Here is a 21,056-nt window from a genome sequence, read left to right as displayed (position 1 = left end):
TTTAGGATGACAAATAATACACACCATATGTATCATATAATTACACCAGTAAATTTCCACAACCACTTACGAAGCTAGTCTGTTCTCAGAAGTCAGCACAATCCATCTTTACAAATGAAGGACTGGAAAGTCTTATTGAAGTACTTAGCCACTTCGCTTTCTCAAGAAAGTGACATTAATATGCTATACATAATGAAATGTTACTTAACAGAATTTCCCTAAACCTACAACTCTTTCTGGTACATATATGAAGAAAGCTCCTCCACCATGTCCCCTCCCAAACAAGTAAAATATTAAGAGATTTCCCTGCCAACATACCTGCTTCTAAAAACCACAGAAGATCAGATAATCCGTGTGTTCAGCCCCAATTAACGGTCAGATTTGGAAAAAACAGGATGGGGAAACTGCCCTGTGAAAAGAAAATGAGCAAAGCATTACATAAATATACAAAGCCGAGAACCAGAGGAAAAAAAAAAAACCTTCAGTATGTTTTGAATCACAGTCTGCTTTATATCCTGGTCTAGCCAAAATTCATAAAAGTGTAGGCTAGTCTGGAGTTTGTAGATCCTTTTTATTCTTAAAGAATAAGTTTTCTTAAAGGTCAAGCCATTCTACATCTGCAAGATTTACACCCTGTCCATACCAATGACATTCCCAATCACTTGAGAATGGAATGCATTCAGCTTTGCATTCTTTAAGAAGCTTTCAGCATAAACCCCAGCTCCCTGTAAAAGCCAATAAAAGAAAGGACATGTAATTTCTTCTAGATTAAAAAAAAACAGGCGTAGCTTACCAAAGATTTGAGGAAAACTAGGGAGAAATGGAAAGCATGGCGACTTTGACCAAAATTATTGTTTTCAGCTATGCATATGTTATGTGAATATAGCAATTACAAAGACTGGCAATTAAATGCTGGGCTATAAAATTCTTTTGCTCAGAACGTTTCAGACCAACCCCACTGTTCAGTCCCCAACGTCGAACAGTTACATGTGTTATTTTAGACTCGTGACATATTTCTGAACATATTTCACAACTTACACTGGGCACATCGGCTTGGTAAGAGTTTACAACTCCTACTGCCATCACATTAGTCTGTAAGACAAGCTGTTCAAGCTCACAAATGAAGTGGTAGTTCAGGTCCTCTTACGTGCAATGAAACAGTAAGGGCCTGCTACTTAGGACAGCATCACAGCTAGAACTATGTAATAATTACCATAAGCTGCTATACTTAATTAAGTTTCTGATTAGGGAATATATGCATAGCTGCACCATTCATTAACTTATCAAACCACTTTAAACTTATCAAACACACTCTCTGTTTTAAAATAAAGTCAGTAAGTGAAGGCAAATCTAGACAAATCCAGTTTCTTTCATGGCTGTTCACAGTGACCCCATGCAGACACCTTTACTAGCAGAGAAACAAAGACGGAGTAGCTAGGGCTACTCAACCATTCTGTACACCAGATTTATTCAAAAAAGGCTGAATTCGAGGTACCTGCTAACTTCACCCATGTGTTCTCTACAGTGGCCCTTACTAAGCAACGCTGCAACAGCTGAGCTTTATCTTGGGCTTAAAAGAATTAATTTCATTTCTCCGGAGGAGAAAAATTGCCTGCTCTATTTAAGCCATACCTCACTAATTAGTTCCTACTGTTCTTGCCCTCTAAATATGCAACGCGGTCCCAGGAAAGATTATCTACAGCACCGACAACAGGACATTTATAGGATCTAATTGCTGCTCTCATTTCTGTAGACCTCAAAGAACCCACACAGACTGTACAAATACTCACCACACACCTGAGAGCTCCTTCCTAAAGGAGAAGATCAGCACACAGGTACTAACCACTTCTGAGATGCATTTACGTCCTACTGACAGTTACAGCGTATTTATGGCTACCATCAGAATTCCCAATCCTCCCCTAAATTGCTAAGAATAGTCATTATGCATTTATGTTATATTTAACACCAAACACAAATTAAGAGAGAAAGATCAAATGTTTTCCTGACCCTATAAATTCAGGGGAATTCAGCTGAGAACTGAAACATACTCTACATGTCATTTTCATGACCAGCTAGAAAGCTTAAACTGCAGATAGTCTTATTTTCAAACAACAGCCCCTTTCCAAGTCAGCAGCAGCACTAAAAACATGCTGCCTCTGTCAGATCCACACAGTTGCTCCCAGATGAACTCACCTCACCTTCATCACAGCAAATAAATAAATAGACCATCGAGCTTGCACACTGTACCTTGAAAAATTCTCTGCTAAACTACAGTGCAAATCCTCTGAATAACGCACGCATTTACTGCTAAAGGCTTCCAAATGCCTGGAATAAATTATATAAATCAGGTTTCATTACTTTTTCTTAAAGGTGTGAGGACAAAAGAAAAGGCCTGGTGACCAGTCCAAAGTCACACGTCCAGCCACCTTGATCCCAGCTATGACAACCACCAGCTCACACGTCCAGCGCTTTCCATTATACATCAACACTTCCACGTTCATCCCTAACGAACCCTAAGAAATAGGATCTAAAAATATTTCGCAACTGTGTATTTTAGGGGTGGGAGGGAAGAAGTGCAAAATATGAGAAAGAGTTTAGCAAGACAGCTGAAGGACAGCTGAATCATCACCAGGATGAGTTATGCTCACAGCCTTGAAAGCCCCAACGGACCTGTGTGCTAACACAGCAATCCATCCCTGCAGCACTTTTCAGCTCTGTTTAATTCTTTGGCTCGTGGAAATTTACCATCTCTAATTCTTTGCTCACCTGTACCCACCTTCCACTCCTGCAGTCATTGCTGATTTTGCTTCTGCTGAATTTTTTGTCCCTCTGCCTACACAACTGGTAGCTGCTTCGTGCAGCTTGTGAATGCTGCAGGACATAGGGAGGTTGGCATCACTTGATCGTCACACAAGCCTCTCAACAACTGAACAGGTACTAAAAACAGCTGCTTGGGCTGGTCACACCGATCAGCACTTACACCATGGAAAGTAGGATGCAGATTTTCTCCTGGTTGCAAGATCCTGCTGAAGCCCAGCTATACACAGTGCACTCCCACAAGCATGAGAAAGCATAACCAAACACCTTCCATTTAAGGTGTCACTGGAATACAAGATCATAAAACCATTTCTCAGACTTAAAATCAAAATTCTCCCAGCCCCAATGGGCTTACACTCCCAGGCAAAGACTTCAGAACAAATAAAACCATGCAAGGTCCTTTACCACGGAAATAAAGTAACTTTACTACACATGGTCTCCAGTTTCATTCCATGCTTGTCCTTCTCTCCTAAATAATTCTGCTTCCTTACAATGCTGTACGCTTGGGTCAGAGTATTTTTTAACATACAAAAGTCTTACCAGCAGTGAACCAATGTTTACAAGTTCAGAGTAGTCCACACGGGAGCTGGAAAGAGGTGGAAGCCTTAGGCTCTACCACTTAACTCACGATGCTGCCCCAACCAGAGAGATAAATGAGTTTTTAAGCTAAAACATAAGGCATAATAATCAAAAAGAAACATGGTTTAAAATATGTATGTCACTGAATTACAACAGCTTAAGGAAATGGAACAGGCACCAGGACACAGCATGCTGAGTGAAGGATGCTGGCACTCAACAACAAAGAGGAAAACCAAACAGCAACTAGTTTGGCATGTCCTATAAACCAAACTGTTATCAAAGAACCACTGAATCCTACTGTAATAGGACGAACACAGAATTAATATGTTTTCCTATTCTTGTCAAATACGTTATGTTGCATACGAGAAACAATCCCACAACATTTTGATTCTTCTCAGAAAAAAAAAAAAAAAAAAAACACAAAACAGGGAGACAGAAAAATACCAACAGTTACATGCTGAAGGGATTTCCATAGCATTAACAGAACACTGGAAGGCTGCTCGTTCAACAGAACAAATGGGATACGGGTCTAGAAGAATTTGAATCTAAAAATAAACAGAGTTGTCATCTCCCAGTTAAAAAAAGAAAGATTTAACTGAATTAATAACAATTTCTGTGTGAACTTTTTGCGAATAAAGACGTAGAACCCAGGATATTCAGAATCCTAGTCACATATCCATTGATATTTCTTGGTCAAAGCAAAGCACTGCTGGTATTTCTGAGTACTGTCGAATTCCCAGTGATCATACCTGAATTACTAGTGCTGAAGGAAGAGGTACCAAGCGCTGGTGAAGCCATACAGGATGCCCTGTTCTATCACGGCTGGAACTGGTCTCTCCAGGTACGGGTAAGAGTTTCGCAAGGTCAACAGGAATGCTTTGGGCTCCCAAGACCTCGTCTATCTTGCAGCCAAGCACGGTTTTACTTCCCAGTGACATTATTTAATGCCTCTCTCATGAAAAAGACTCAACCGTGCATTTCAAAAGCATAGCTTTTCTTTTTTTTTCCCTGAAGTAATTGTGTCTTTCACTAAACTGCGTTAAAAGACCAGATCCTACAAGTTTGTCCTGCTGCATCCAACACTGCAAAACAGACATAAATGGGTCACCTAATTTTTCCTTGTTTGGCACACATAGGGAACAAAACTTGGGCCTCATGTATTATTAATATGATTCACAAGACAGAATAATAAATGAGGAGGATCCGTATATTACAGCCAAAGCTGCCAGCCCAGCTTTACCGAAACGTAAATTTGGGTTTAAAAATGTTGTTTCCCTCCTTGAGCAGTAAACGCGGGGTCAGTAAGCAAGTGGAAAAGCTGCCCTGTTCTTCAGCACTTCATTCCTCGCTCTGCCTGCAGAAGGGCTGGGCGAGGATCACAGGAATGCTTGCTGCTTTGCAAGGCCCAACATGTGGACTGGGCAGAGCCAAGCACGTCTGACATCCCTGCTCCAGTCCCCGTTTGCCTGCCTACCAAACCAATCTGTCTGGTAGTGGAAAAACTGTGTGCAATGCTGTCCCCTGTGCAAAACAAAGAGCAAATATCACCTTCTTCATGCAAGAAGTTGCACTTTCTAGCAAGGCAGCAAGCTAGGGATGAGAGTAAAATGGACATTTTGGAAGCAGATGCACGTACGCCTGAAAACAGTTGGGCTATTTCACAAGAATGCTGCCAAGGTAGAAGAGGATTCAGTTTTTGTTTTTTTAACTTTTCTGCTAATGGAAACGATGCTCGCCTACCTTTCCACATTGTTAGTTGAAATGTCCATCATGACAGGAAAATCTGTCACAAAAGTGAATGAAAAGAGCACCTTCAAGTGTCCCTTCAATTACTACCCTGCACACGAGTCCAGTATGAAGTGAAAAAATACAACCTTTCCAGGTAGGCAAGCCCCCTTTATTTTCCTAGCCTGATTTAGAACATCAAATACCCCATTTTCACTACTTAAAAAATGTAGACAGAAGAAATGTGAACACAAACTCAGTTTAACAGCTCTGTTTTATGAACAGATGGAAACAGCTCCTAAGGAAACTGAAGCTTGCTGGCAAGGAGTGCTTTCACCAAGCTCCTTCAGTAAAGGAGGATTCCAGCATGCAGCAATTGGAAATCACACATTTATAACTGTATTTCCCTCACTTCCACCTACACTCTTATGAATTCAAAACCTGGAAGGGTTTTTTTGCTGGGCAACACCACAGAAGGGTTTAAAATAAAGAGTTTCTAAATTACCGACGCCCCCACCCTTTAAAAAAAAAAAAGAAAAAGAACCTAAGACAATTTCATAACACAACAAAAAAAGATGTAAAAAAGAAAAAAAAAAAAGAACGTTGGTAAATTTTGCATAAATCGAGCTATTTAAGCACCTCACTTCGTTTTAAAGGCATGCTTTTTTTATGCAACAAAAAGCAATGTGAGCTTTTGTTCCTTCCAGTTCTGTATTTCCCCCACCACTGGAGATCTCCTACTGCTGACATTCTGAACATCGCCATTTTACTGGTATTGGAAAAAAGGTGAAATGAAGCACTTTGCACAGCCTAAATTGAGGGGAAAAAAGGCAGTAAACTGTCAGTAAATGTTAGTAATGTTTTACATATTCAGTCTTAATAATTTTGGGTACTTACTGCAGCCACCTGGCGAGCTTTTTCAAATGTAGGTTACAGCAGACTACCCCTTTAATGCATTATATCATTTCTAGTTATAGCCAAAGGAAATCCAATAGGAGCTAGGGTTTTTTTTTCTTGAATCTGGCAGGTTCTGTTCAAGGCAGCTAAAAACCTCAATTAATGGGATAGGATTATAAAAGCTCAGATAAGAAGTTAGGGTGAATAAGACCGACCACTGCAGCTTTCATTTGCACTACACAAATTGAGTTAACAGCCAGCGTGAAGAGGTCCCTTTAACTCTGTGATATCATTATCCAAGGTTAAGCTATTAGCCTCCACAGCTGTACTATTGAGTACTTCAGTGGTTAAAATATGGTCATACTGGGAAACTTGTAAGAGCAAGGGGACGCTGCACCTTTAAGCCTTGTTAATTTTCAAATGACATTTCTCAGAGAACAGCTTGAGCCCTAAAAACCTTCCAAGCTGGAGCCTAAAACCTGAAGTCAGGAACCAGAGTCTGCAAAATCCTGCTGCAAATTTTCCTCTAATTCAATCTGACTCATGACCTTCAGTCACAGGCAGCTGGAAGCTGGATTAATTCCCATCTCCAGAGGGACATGACAATGGAGAATTCATAACAGCTACCTATTTATAGGTGAACAGTAAGAACTGAAATATTTAACGTGCATTTTTCATCTTATTGTTTTATGTTAAGTATAATGTTCTGTACGATTATTGAATCTGAATCCCAGATTTTAGTCAATTTGCTCCATTTAGTCCCAATTTTTTAGTCAGCAGGAACTCCAGTGGTAGGTTCACATCTTGTAAACATTACATTTAAATTTTGAACACAACAGTACAGTCCTCCCTCTTCAAGAGGGATGGGAAACAACCCAAACCACTGCCACTTAGACATGAAAAACTACAAAAACAGGCAGTTGTGTTTTTTTTTCCTTCTTCCCCCAGTGCTGGATCACCCTCCAGAGCTTTAGAAAGCACTTCAATAGTGGTAATGAAGTGCATTCAGAAAAGCTCCCCAATTTAATAAAGCAGTTCTTACACCAACGCTCAAGCTACAATCCTAGCTTTATAATCACAATTTTTATGAAAATGATGCTTGTCTCCTGACCTTCAGGCACACACAAACTAGGTTTATATTTTTTTTTGGTGTACCACAGCAGCAAGCTATAAAACAGAAGACATCTATCATGCCTCCTATAGTTAAAAGAGGCAGTACAGATTTCTAGGCAGTTCACGTCAGTCAGCTTGAAGCCTCTGAAATTAAACGTAGCAACATCAACACAACTGTAAATAAGACTTTAATTTCACATATGTATTCACACTTCAAAAAGGAATGTCAAAAAAAATCTTTTAAAAGTCACAAAACTTAGCTTCAGCAGTTGATCCTCAAATTTTATCCCAAGCCAAAGAAACAACTACAGAAATATTACAATACTTTACTTCAGTCAAGATGATCTTCAACAGCTGAAACGAAGAGCGCCGCTCTTGTCCCGATCGCCAGCACTTTTCACAGAGGCTCACGCACCTATTTATAACAAAGCTACAAATCTTCTAAACAGGAAATTAGGTCATAATGATAGATAGCCAATAATTTTAACTACCAGGTATCTCTCACAAAAGAATTAGGGTTGTAAAACAAGTGTCACACGTGCCTCAAGACAAAACAATGCTTTCTACGGATCTCTTCGTAAATTCTAAATATTCTAAATATTCTAGCTTTTGGGAAACAAAAAACCAAGCTTCCAGCATGTAAACATATGAAACAACTCGGGGTGCCTCTTTTGTTTTAAAGAAACTAGCTTTATTTGCGTAGCTGGATTTTAACTTGAATCAAACTAGTGAAAAAAATGAGCACCATAATTTTATCAATACCCTACAAGAATCAAATTATTTTCCGTATCTCTCTCCCATTTTACATAGTTGGCATGCTGCACACATCATACATACATATCCATACAACATCTCCCTCAATGAAGTACCATAATTTTGGGCTATTAATTATGGTCACCAATGACAGACTCTTGCAGCATGTCTATCCCATGTTCATTTCAGGAACTGACCCAAGGGGCAATACACAACATGCACAAAGAAGATCAAGGCCAGCAACTGTGGTCACATCATCTTCTTGTAAACTCAGCTTTATGACCGAAGTCATGCTTTCAAAGAAGCTCTGCAAGAAGTCGTAACACTGAACCTGCAAACTTCTGAAGACTTACAGATCATTCATTACCTGCAAAACTGGGTTTTCCTGGAGACTGCCATTAATATTACAGAAAACCAAACTCAACAGGCTACAAAAAAAAAAAAACAGCTTAATTCATAGGGCATAAAGACCTTACACTATAAACACTAATAAACAATTAGTCGACTGGAGAAGCAAGAAATTGGTCCAGTCTTCCTAATGACCCTAAAAAAAAGCCTACTGTGCCTACATTGTACTTCCATGCAATGAAATACAATGTCAAAATTGATGCAAGTAGGTATAAATGCCCTAGGTAGGATGTTTTTTCTGAATTCCTCAGTAATTCTCAAGTGGCTTGAAATGGAACATGAAACGCATGAACAATCACACATTCAGAACTACCAGGCAGCACTAATGGAAAAACACTTCAGCATCTGCTATGTTTCCAGCCAGCTTCAATACTGTATTTGCGTTCGGATTTTTAAATTAAACTGCTCTGTTAACCTCTGGCTAGTGCAAAAATTTGCAGCCTCAATCTTTGTTAGCAAAAAGGCAAGTGACACTGCTAACAGATCACAAACCCATACAGAACAGTCTAAAACCAGAACACGCGGAATGCCAGGAAGTATCTGCAAGCAGTTAAACTAACAATAACATTTAATTTTGATTTACACGCATGCCCCCCCCCTAAAATAGAAGTACCACGTTTGGAGTCAAGCTGCCTGTGGTCTAGCAACCAACTTCGCAGCAGCTTAAGCACACGGCACTGTTATATTTAACCAGAAATGGCAGACATCATGAGCAATGCCTACTGCAAGGATTTCTCCCCACTATCCCACTTGCTGAAGCACCATTATATTTATAGGCAGTACTTTGGTACTCATCAGCATACTGTCTTTCTACAGATGCCTAGCATATTAGGGATAGCTTTCAATTTAAAACATGACTTATGGTGCCCTGTAATTTGTACTGACATCTGAACACCATTAATGCCAGATCATATGCATTTAACACTGAAAATACCTACAGCTCTTTTATAGTCGAGAGATTATGGCTAACCAGATTTTTTGTAAGCAATTAAAACGTGAGCTGTTATTAGGTTGCTATTTAGCATTTTAATGTTTTGCAATACTCTATCAAAGTACAGTGTTAGGACCAAGGACACTTTCAGATTAATAGCTGTTGACTACCAAAATTGCCTAACCATTGGCTATAACAGCATGTAATATTGTTCTGGCCTCACACATCAATAACATTTGCTGTAAACGAGCGACAAATAAACCCCTTACAACACCAACTTATCTTGCCCCTTCAGAGAAAAAAAAATGAACACCATAACCCTTTTGCATCCCTTTCTGCATGGATGCTCTGCATAAGCAAAGAAGTCAAGTGCTTTCAGTTTTGAACCTACATAGTTCTGGTTTTCAAACCCTTTGGAGCAGTATTTCATTAATACTTCTTGCTCAAACTAAGACTTAATGGCTATTTGTCTAATACAGATATGTTTCTGATCCACCTGTTTTCCACTGACCCCAGCACAGAACCTGTCTCCTCGGTGATCTGGTAGTATCTTTATTAATGGATGATATGGGCAAGAGACCCTTCTTGCTCCTATGACCTTCATAAAAGAATATTCATTGAGAAGTTTCTTGGTAATGTTCGATAAGTTGGTCTAACTGGCTGTTCTAATCACATCTACAGAAGTATACCAGTTCGCCTACTTCCTGAAGGATCTATTAAAAAAGCAAAACAAAAGGATTTTTGTTACTCTCTTTACATCAACAGAGAGAAAGAAAAAAAAATTATAAAAACTAATCAATTAAAGAGAGGATTTAATGTTCACAAGCTTGATACAAATTCCTAGTTACAACCCAATTCCACTGCAGATGTTTTGCTATCTATGGCTTTTGGTAAAGAGGAATTACAAGGAAGGAACTCTTGCCTTCAAGAGACTTCCTATTTCTCAGGAACAGGGATGCAATTTCCTTCCTCCCTGGCCACAATTTTGTATGTAAAGGTAATTATATTAGCCCTGAACTGTGAAATAACTCTGTATGAGGTCATTGTTTGACAGCAGAAATCACTCGTTAGCACTGCCCTACTAACATACACACGGGCTGGAGAGAAGTAAATACTGACTACAGGAGCTTTAAGCGTTATATGAAGGCCCAGTCAGCGCTGGACCAGCCAGTGTCAGAGTCCCAAAACAACTGGAAGAATCACAGGCTAAGGTACGATCGAGGGCACTCACATGTTAAAGGCAACCAACCTGAGACATGAGCTTCATGGAAAACTGGCAGCAGAACTGCCTGGCAGGTTTGATTTATTCAAGGACTGACAGTAACAAAGATAAATACTTGAAACTGATTGTTTCAAGATCTCTTAAATACGTAGAGTTCAGTACATGTACAGGATGAATGTCACTCCTTCCACTAAGAATGGGAACATCATTAAAACATATTTAGATTAATCAAACTCCAATATATACGAATTATAACAAAAGGTGTTAGCTCAGAGACCATTAACAACAACACTCAAGACTAGGCAGATTCTTCTGCAGGTTAAAAGCACCAGGAGATCTCACACCGCTCCAGAAAGCTTCCCTGAGGAAGATGCTGCATGCAACAGCCACCTAATTTAAGGCAGATTGAGAAAAGAGAATTACTGAAGCTGAAGGCAGATTTCTACACTTTCCTAACTGTTAGCGCAATTACAGCACATCTTTATTAACATCAACCAAAGGAAGGAGCTTGTAGCAGCTATGTCAAAAATCACAGCTACTAAGAACAATTAAATAGACATATTAAAAACAAAGTGCCAAAATTGTATTTCTTCACACACACACTATTTATTACACATACAGAATCTTGCTTAAGGTTTAAAATATCTTTTGTAAGAGTTAGTGAACTAAATCATGGCAGTAAAACATAAAATTGTTGCAAAAAGGTTTATGTGATTTGTGAAAGATTTATTTTGCAGTCTTCTGGAGCTGCTAAATAAAGTTTCAGTGATAACAGTTCTGTTTTTGTTTTTTGTTTTTTTTTTTTTTTAAAAAAAAGACATTTCTGACCTCTGGAGTTAAGCAAACTCTTTCATGAATTCCATATAAACCAACGAGTATGATTTGGCATCTACATACATTCCTGGAAAAAAAAAAAAAACAGCTAAGCAGACTTGAATGCTCCTATTTTTCTCAATTTGGCATCAACTCTTAAAGTTAATTATATTTTAAGTGTGTTATTGCTGATTATTTCTGCATAAACATTCAGTTACCATGTTTATCTTGAAGTTTGATACTGCATCCCCAGACCGACTGAGCAAGCCACCAGGACACAATGAAATTACCAGCATCCCATATAAGATCCAGCACAGAGTTAAGAATCTATTTAAATGAGTATGGTAACAGATACCAGAGGTGAGCAGAACCACACTATCCCCTTCTCATTTCTACAAAAAGCCTTTATCAGTAATTTTACTTGAAACTGTTTCACCCTTTACACTGCCACTCTACAGAACATCTATAGCAAAAATTTAGGTCACGCTTCCTTTAAGAGCGCATGGGTGCCTGTACACGTACGCTTACTTAAAGCTCAATGAAATTAATTAAAAGCTCCTCACTGACTTCAGTGTGCACTGAATCAAGACCTGGATGAGTTCACAGGCAAAACAATTACACTTAATTAAACATCACAACATTCTTGCGACTTAGTCAACTCATTTTTACAGAAGGATAAACTGAGTCAGAAAGTTTCAGAGCTTGGTCATGGTCATAAGCAGAGCTGATTACTTCAGTTGCTTCCATATTTGCTAGTTATCCTCATAATATATTGAGAAAACAGTCATTCTAAAAAGCAGATAAATGTTTGGTCTAAGTATTTGCAGGAAATAGAACATCCTGAGTCAAGTGTAGTGTTATACAAAACTATTGGCTGCATTTCTGTTCCCTGATCAATAAATAGTTGCTACAAGTCAGTCACAGGAGTTCCACAAGTCCAAGTAGGATTTTTTGGTTCCCCCTCCACAGCGTTTTATCTACAGATGATTTTTTTGTTTGTTCATTTCTTTGTTTTAATGCTAAAATAGCAGAACAACACACAAAAAAAATCACAATTACCAACAAAAAATACGCTTGTGGATTTGATATTCTGTAAAACCCCAAAAACACTGGAGAAGAAAAGTAAAATTACACCTCCTTTATTCACAGACACAAACTGTGTATAAACACTGTAATGTTCTATCAAATCAACAAGAGTGAGCAGAAACCAGCAATTCCCCTTCCTCATTTTAAGGAGTACGGTTACGTAATGTTTCCCCAACATTGAGTCTGAAAATAAAGCCCACAGCTAGAAGAGTATTCTCCTTTTTCAATCATCAATTGAAGATTTTCAGTTATTTTTCTGATCTTCGGTTTCTTCTCACCTATTAACTTTCTGTAGTTTTACTCATTCTGGTCTTGTTTTTTTTTCTTTTGAAAAAGCTCGTGGTCAGACCATGGCTCTTTAAAAGGAAAAAAGAACTGTAAGTTCCATCTGTTCTTAGAGCTACAACATCATCACGAACAGTAACAGAATGCTTTGCTTTTTTCTAAATGAAGTCAAGTTTGTTGGTACAAAGTTTTTATTAAATTTAAAACATATATTTATTATTTCTCCCATGTACTTACAAGCAAGACCATTAGACTACCATCATTTCTTAGGGTGTGGAGTGGGTGACAAAATGCTTTCATTATACTAATTTACATTTTTGTGTGCATCAGCGTCAAAATATTAACATCTTCTGGGACTATTTGCCTACTTGTATACTTGCAAGAGCTTTCTTGAAGTTAAATTAATGAATACCATTAATTTTGCAGCAAATCAGAACACTCAAACTAAAAAAAACTCTAATACCTGTGATACAAAGAGTTATTTCAAACTAAAATTTATAAAAAGGCATCATAAATAAGAATTAAACCATCTAAGCAGAAACTGCACATAACACAGAAGACAAAAAATATTTACAGACATAACTTCAGAAAGAATCTTACAAGGTATGATGGATTTTAGTTAATCTATTGGAAAAATATACAGGACTAACTGCTTTTTAAAGAGGGCTCAATCAAAACTGTTATGTGCTATGATTTCTTCGCTGTTCTTGACATGTTTGTTACAAATGAAAATTTATTTTTGGCTGAATATCCAACCACACCATTTCTGAAGTACCATTTTGAACAGTAATAGTTTAAATAAAGAACATGATTGACTGGCTGCATCATCCCTGTTAAAATATCTGGAAACCTAGCAGAAAGTCATTTACTCTCACTATCTGCAAACTGAACTATAACCACCCTCTTGCTATACACTTTGGGCAACTCCCGTAATGTAAATATTTGGCATATTTCTTGGGATTACAATTTTTACAATTAGAAACACTAACATCAGGTCCAATCACTTCAGCATTATGTACACAAGGGCACTTGTATAGCTATGACAGCTGCTACTACCTTTGCTGCATTTCAGCAGGAAATCCAATCTGATGACAGCTTGCAATAAAAGGAAATGCAGCTTTGCATCCACATGCATGGAAATATTTCTGAAGATACCTAATCCTTTCTTTTTGAAAAAACTACTGGAAGTTTCTCCATGCATATTCAACAGCAGCTTCCAAAAGCCTCTTGTTTCTCCGTACACACTCCACTTTGGTGCGTTTTTGACACCTAAAACTAGGTCAGATGCTCAGGATGCTTTGTAGTTAACAACAAACTTACAAACTGAAATATTTATTAAAAATGACAAGTGTACACATTAGTTATTGATAAACATTCTGGAGAGAAAAAAAATCGTATTACACTAATAGATTTCTTTACACAAGTAGTTTCCTAAGCAAATCATCAATCATGAATGTTAGTCACACCTTACCAAATACATGCAGTTGTTAGGTTTATTTGCTTGTATGCAACCGCAGACTAATTTTTAGCAATAGATGTGTATCAGTCAACGTTTGCAATTACAAAATTTTGTTTCAGTTCGGTTGTGTTCGTTAGAGAACAACAAATTGTTTTGGAAACCTCTCTTCTCTTGCAAAGCAACTTTACTGAGACACCCAGGATGGTAGAGAAGGAAGAAGTTCATAGAACTACAGACTGCCCACAAAATTGGGATTCGTAACTTCCTTTTTGAACTCCCCTATATAACATTCTTGTTATAAATTTATGAAAATATATTAGTATTAACCAGTTCTTGTTAAGATGACAGAGGCTTCAATTCGTATTGCAAGGAAAAAAAAAAACCCTCTTGGCCCACACACCTACAGTGCTTGTGCAATAAATAAGAGCTCCTATACACAACTGCAAACAGGCATCCAAGCAAGTAACAACCATGGTATATCTGATATGAATTTATTACACTATCAGGCTATGGGAAGATTTTCCTGATGAGGAATTCAGTCTTCCCATTTGGCTGTCAAAGACGACAGAAAGCTTTTATGTCCTATAAGACTTTCCCTAATCTCTGCTGCAATGTTGAAAATGAATTGAACCAGAGATACTGCTTTGAAGCAGTTTTGGGTAAGCCATAATAACACTTCAGCCAATCCACTATCAGTTAACTTGTTAAAAATGGCCTTGCTCTTTCATTTGCTTAATCCTACAGGCTTCCGCGCAGATTTCCGCTCTTATCATGCACCACATAAAGTACGAGAGCAGGCAAATCGGCTTAGCAGCAACTCTAAATTGTACTGAAGAAGATGCCAATTTCTACCAAGGGGCAAGAATTACGACAGAAGAGATGATGCTTTCCCAGCTAGTGCCAAAGCAAAGGAACTCCAGTGTATCTGAAGTACACCTGCCACTATTTGCTATCTGTATTCATTTTTCAAGGCAGACAGTAGCTTTTAGATGAATAAGAAAATAAGCCCGCATTTACAAAAGCTTAATACTCGAGCTTTCTGTACATCCCTTCACTTTGAAGGCCTCTACTTCTAAACTAAACTTCTTTAGGTATAAAGTTTAGCCTCACTCTTCACCATTTACATGATGTTTCTCTTTCAGAAGGCTACTTCACACGTCACACATGATGTCCAGAAGCATCAAAAGAAGTTGACAGCTTACAAGTTCAGTGACCAACGAGAACTAAACAGAAAATTTGGATGTTGTTAATTTATTGAAAAGTGATGTTCCCAAAATTCTCAAGGGAGATGGCTATCGCCATACCAGAGGCAAGTCTGGTCAGAAAACTAAATAAGCAAACCTAAGTTGCCTCCAGTGTCTGGTTTGTTAGTGTGTTGTGTTTTTTTTTTTTTCTTTTTTAACCATCACATCTGCAGAATGTCTTGCTCTCATCCCACAGAGCATCAAAGCTTACTTTGCTAAACGTACCAGGATGAGGAACGGTCAAATAAAAGATGATATACAACAGACCAAAACATCCCCTTCTTGAGGGAGAGAGAAAGCAAACGCAAGTCTGCAAGTCAAACGCACGCTGATGCAGCGCATCTGGACGTTGAGCAGAAGCTACCATCACCTCCCAGCTGCTTCGAGAGCACGATTTGTATTCTGATTTAGAAGCAAAGCTGCTCGTGGATCTGAGAGAGACAAAACTACAGCGAGCCTGCGGATGCTGTCCATTTTTACACCAAGCAGAAAGTTATGGAGCGCTGCTTCAGATGCTCCAGAAGATGTCTAACAAGCGAAGGCGTCTAATGAATTAAACCCCGAGCGAGGTGAGGTGTTAGCACGGAGGTTACCTGCGCTTTAACCCAGCTCGGACACCGCAGCCTTTGGGAAGCAAAGGGCGGCCGCCTGCTACCGTACGGCCCACGGGCGTGCCACCTGCCCCGGCACACCTTGAGCACCGGGACGAGGGGAGGGGACCCCGGGCCGGCAGCCCAAAACGCGGCCATTTCGGGGCTTCGGGACCACGAAGCCGGTCTCCCAGCGGTGATGCCAGGAGGCGAAGCGGGCACCTCCCGTACCTGCACCGGGCCTGGCGGCCGCTGCCTCCGCAGGTGGCCGAGCCCCCGGGGGGATCAGGAGCAGGAGGAGGAGGAGGAGGAGGAAGGAGAGGAAGGGAAGGACGAGCCGGAGGAGGAAAAGCAGGCGGAGGCCCGGGGCTGCGGCCCCGCACCGGGCACTGCGGGAGGCCCGGGGCCGCGGGGCGCCTCCCTGCCCGCCCCGCCGCCTTTGTTCCCGGCCGGGCGCCGCGCACAAAGGGCGGCCGCGCTCACCTGCGGGCGGGGCCGGGCCGGCCCCGGTGCTCCTGCGGGAGGCAGCGAGGCGAGAACGGAGCGGAGCGGAGCGGAGCCGTGCGGCCGCCTCCTCCTCCTCCTCCTCCCGTCGTGACTCACCGCGGCGGCCCCGGGAAGGGAGGCGGGGACGGAGGCGGCGAGGGAGGCGCCTGGGCGGCTCCGGGGGAGGGACCGGCCGCGGCCCCCAGCCCAGGGCAGCGGCGGCGCCGCAGGCACCACCCGAGAGCCGGCCCGCAGGAAGGGGCGGGGCGGGGCGCCAGGGGGCGGGGCCTCGACGGAAGGGGGTGTGGTTACGGCGGGTGGGGGCGGGGCTTCACATGGGTTTATGTGTGGTGTGTTGGGAGATGGGCGGGGCTTCGCGGAAATGGGGCGTGGTCTCAGGGTGGGGGCGGGGCTTATCTGCTCTTGGTGGTGCGACAGGAGCTCGCCGCTGGGCTGCCCAGGAGAAGTGCGGGAGTGGTGGGGTAAATAAATCCCCGGGAGGTTAATGCAGGCACACGGCCACTTTTCTGTAAAAGTATGCTACGAACGTCAAATTCTGCAAAGCAGGAGTTGGACGCGATGGTCGCTGTGGGTCCCTTCCAGCTCGGGATGTTCTACGGTGCTACAAAAGGTCAGTAGGTGCTGTGAGAAGCCACGCACTCCAGCTAATCCACCAACTGGTATCTCCCAACAACCTCCATCCAGAGCAAACATCCACTCACCCGCCCAAACACTCATTACTGTGACTCTCCAAATCATCCCAATCTCAGGGCGCAGCCCATCCTTACTGCAGACCAAAGCTGTGTAAAAGCACAGCAAGCACAGAAATCAAGGCAGAATCCACCCCTGCTGTCACTAACCCACGTTGTGGCTTCCCGCTGAGGCTAACAGTAATATCACGTACCTGTAATAGCCGTTGTGGGGTCAGCAAGATAAAGGGCTTTGTGTGCTAAGTGCTGTTTAGTAACAGGCACGTGTTTTCTACTTGCTATTTAACTTAATTGCATAAGAATAGTCACAGTAATGAAATAGGTGGCACTTCCTTTAACAGCTTGCTATTTAATGACATCAAAGCCTGATGCCACTGAAATCCATACCCCACTGCCAGTTAATGAAGGTCTTAACATGAAAGCCTATGCAAAGAGCAAAACCAAGCTGTTGACAGCAACAGGAATGGTGCAAATATGTTGAGATCTGAGATCACTAGCATATACCCACAGCACAGCAGGCAGTAATGATTATTAATTATTTAAGAAAAGAACATAAGAGCACCAGCATAAGCTGAAAAAAAATATGCAGAAGCATCGCTCTGGGATCCTCCAGTTGGATTACTGTTAATTAGCACAGCATATGAGTCTCAGGAAAATTTCCAAAAGCATCTTATGCCAGTAGGACCGTACAATTAGGCTATTGTCTGCACCCTTGCAATAGCGTAAGTTTTCTTCCTGATAGCATCATGGGCACCACTCCATTCAAAACTAAGTACTGCATAGCTCTCCTATCCTAGTTTAGCTGGGTGACAGCACAACAGTATTGTACAATCATACGCTGCAAAATTTAACATCCTGGATTTATTTAGAAAGACTTTTGTGGACCAAGAGACTAGAAGGGTTCCTAAACCTTTAGGAAATTTTATATTTATTTTCTTAAAACAATAGAGTATAAATCAGGCTTTGACCCACCTCAGTTTATCACCACCAACCTTACTCAGTTATGTTATCAAGTGAGGTGACAATTCCCTGCTGTAATAGCCACTTGTAGTGTCAAAGGACATGCTGGATGCTCAAGAGACTAAAACTAACCCTAATCCTAACAGTAAGTCAAACCATAATTATGACCCTAAGCCAACACATACGTCACCAATTTCTCCCATCAAAAAATGCTCCCAATGGAAGCCTTTGGGTAGACATGAACTCCCCTGGGAAGCCTTTATGCAACCCCCCACACAACAGGACTCTGCGCTTTCTTGCTCTCCAAACCCTAACCCTAATTACGACCCTAAGGCAACATATATATAGCCAATTCATACATCTCCCATCAAAAAGTGCTCACAGTGGAAGCCTTTTTGTAGACCTGTGTGAAGTTTTGTTTTTGCAGTGGAAAATTCCAGTGACTTTACATATTCAGAAGTGATTGAACAGTGAGGTCTATGTTAAGCAGAAAAGGGGAAGGTCCCAGTGTCCCAAAAAAAGGGAGGATAGATAAGAAAAACAAGATGAGTAGTTTGATACCAGTAAAATAAAAAAAATCATGAATCCCTATAGTCATGAGACAGGAAGGGGAAGAGAAAAAAAGGAGAAAGTAACATTTGGTCATATAAAATTGCACATATATGGTGTGGTAAAAAGCGTTGAGTAGTTTGTGAACCTGTAGTACTCAGCCAATGTGGAGACGTGAGGAATCAAGTGTTGGGTAATAGGGAAGATAAAGTTACTATATACTTTTGCTGTGCGCTCCTGCTTTCAGGACACCCACCATTGCTATAAAAATGCTATGCCTGAGCCTGTGTTATTGGCTACAGATTGTTTCTCACAATCAGAACTTTAAAATCAAGTTCTAATTAAGAAATCTGCTATTAAATCTATCATTAATACAATAAAATGTATTAAATTACAGTAGACATTTCAGTGCATGATACAGCAATACATATATTCACTAACCTTTTGTCTTTTAAGATCTTGTTTCAGAGACTTATTATTCCGAAATGTCTTCATTTATCCTGGACACGTAGTGTCAGATACTTTAGGCCTGCCTCTTCAGGTGCTCTGAACATCAGCAGCTCCCGTATGATTGAGGTGGAAGCTTGGATGTTTAAAAGTCACAGGAGAGAAATCTCGGGCAATAGCAAATCCACTAACTGTCCCTCCCTCGGGTGTAAAAACTCTATAAAGTCAAAAAACAAACAAACAAACAAAACAGACCCACCCTGCAGCAATGCAAGGTGTCACATTTTCCATTCTCCAGAGAGAATTGATATAAGAGTTTACTTCCCTACCAGAAAAGACTTACCAGAACTCAGTAAGGGTGATATAAAAATGATGAACATAGGGAAAATAAAAGATGCCTGCAGGCTGACTTTCAGATCTTTACAACGTAAAAACTGTATTTGTCCTTACAGAGGCCACACTGGAAACAAAAATAAATGGTTATATTTTAATTTGGCTACCTTTTCAGCCACTAATGAAACAGCCTTAAATGAGCCTTAAATGCCTTGGTCTATAGGGTGTCACTAATACAAACAGTGTCATTAATACAGAATTCTGTCAAAATGAATTTGATTTTAACAGGTAAATAAACATGGTAAATTATAAATAAGGGGTTTCCTAAGAAATCTTGTATTTTTCCTTTAATACAAAAGTAACTTGCTACTTTTCCGTTCAAGATCAAAGAAGAGAAATAATACAAGACAACAAAAAACAGAAGAAACAGACAGCATCTGAAGCTTCAATTTTCTCTCTAACACCCCTTATTTCAGCTCAGTACAGTCACTAGATTCACCCTATAGAGAAAAACAATTAGATAAGGGAGTTTACATGTGGCCAGAAAGAACTCTGGGCAACTTTGCTGATGCATTTAAAGCTACTGTACTTCATATTTTGTATTTCAGAAGTAAAATAGTAAACAAAAAACAAAGCACTTTTAATCTTCAAAGCAATTCATGATCAATGACAACTTCACAGCACTTGAGACTCAAGTATCATAATCTGTGAGATTCTGGGAGAAAAAAAAAAAGCGCAGAGACTAAGTGATCTGCCTGACTCTAATGGTGAACCAGGGATGGAACTCAAACATCACAAGCTGGTATATTAAACTGCAAAGCTATACATTCATGTAGAATCTGTTCTTTTGTTAATGATTTTTATTTGAGCAAATGATTATTATGACAAATGGACTATGGCATTTTTTTTCCAGCCCCAGCAGAAACATTAGAGATACTGGTGGAGGTAATTCCCAGGATTATTTGGCAAAATCTTTAGCATAGCACACCAATTAATCTTCCATGTCTCTAAAATTAATCTAACCACTTCGTGTAGGTTAGCTTACATAACTGTCTGCTAGGGCCAACATATAAATAGGTTCATATTGGCAAGATTCCTTGTAAATTAAATTTGTAGTCAAGTTATTCTGCAGGAAATATCCAGCCTCTGGGTTAGAGCTATGCTTTCTGTCTTGTTGTGGCTTTTGAGAAGGGAAGTCTGGCCTGGCATACAGAATCTTTCAGTAATATTGATCATTAATCTTAGACTCATCTTGTCCATCTAAATCACAAGAGATCTTTTCAAGAGCAGAAGGAGCACAACACTAAGAAGATATTCAGTCAGAAATCATTTTAATAGGAATTTTACAACTGCCTGCAGTACAGAAAATTTGAAAAAAATTTCAAAATATTTGCAAATCAATAAAAAAGTTTCTCCCGGAAACGTACGCACCTCTCTAAAACTGCAAGGAAAAAGATTTGCAAGTTATTGTACAGTAAACTTACTGTGATCTGCTGGAGTGAGATTTAATTTACATACTAATGCTGCGAGCAGTTTGGGAGGGGGAGAAGAGTTACTTAGCACCAGTAATGAGCAGAAGGGAAAAGAAGGCAGCAACAGTCCCCACGGACTGTTTTGTTTTCAATAATTTCAGACTGTCTAATAAAGCC

The 21,056-nt window shown here is 40.2% G+C and overlaps 1 protein-coding gene across 1 annotated transcript in view; it reads right to left on the bottom strand.

Annotated features, from left to right (window-relative positions):
* CTNNBIP1 (catenin beta interacting protein 1) overlaps positions 1-16,547 on the bottom strand; it is a 34,264-nt gene extending 17,717 nt beyond the window's left edge. The window contains exons 1-2 of the mRNA XM_032201542.1: positions 16,406-16,547; positions 319-409 (exon numbers count right to left, since the gene is read on the bottom strand). The gene's annotated coding sequence lies outside the window, so the exon portion shown is untranslated. The remainder of the gene's footprint in view (positions 1-318; positions 410-16,405) is intronic.
* Positions 16,548-21,056: the final 4,509 nt, after the last annotated feature.

This window comes from Aythya fuligula, chromosome 21 (assembly GCF_009819795.1).
Source record: "Aythya fuligula isolate bAytFul2 chromosome 21, bAytFul2.pri, whole genome shotgun sequence".
In the NCBI taxonomy this organism is placed as follows: domain Eukaryota; kingdom Metazoa; phylum Chordata; class Aves; order Anseriformes; family Anatidae; genus Aythya; species Aythya fuligula.
This window is presented reverse-complemented; position numbering and strand designations above follow the sequence as displayed.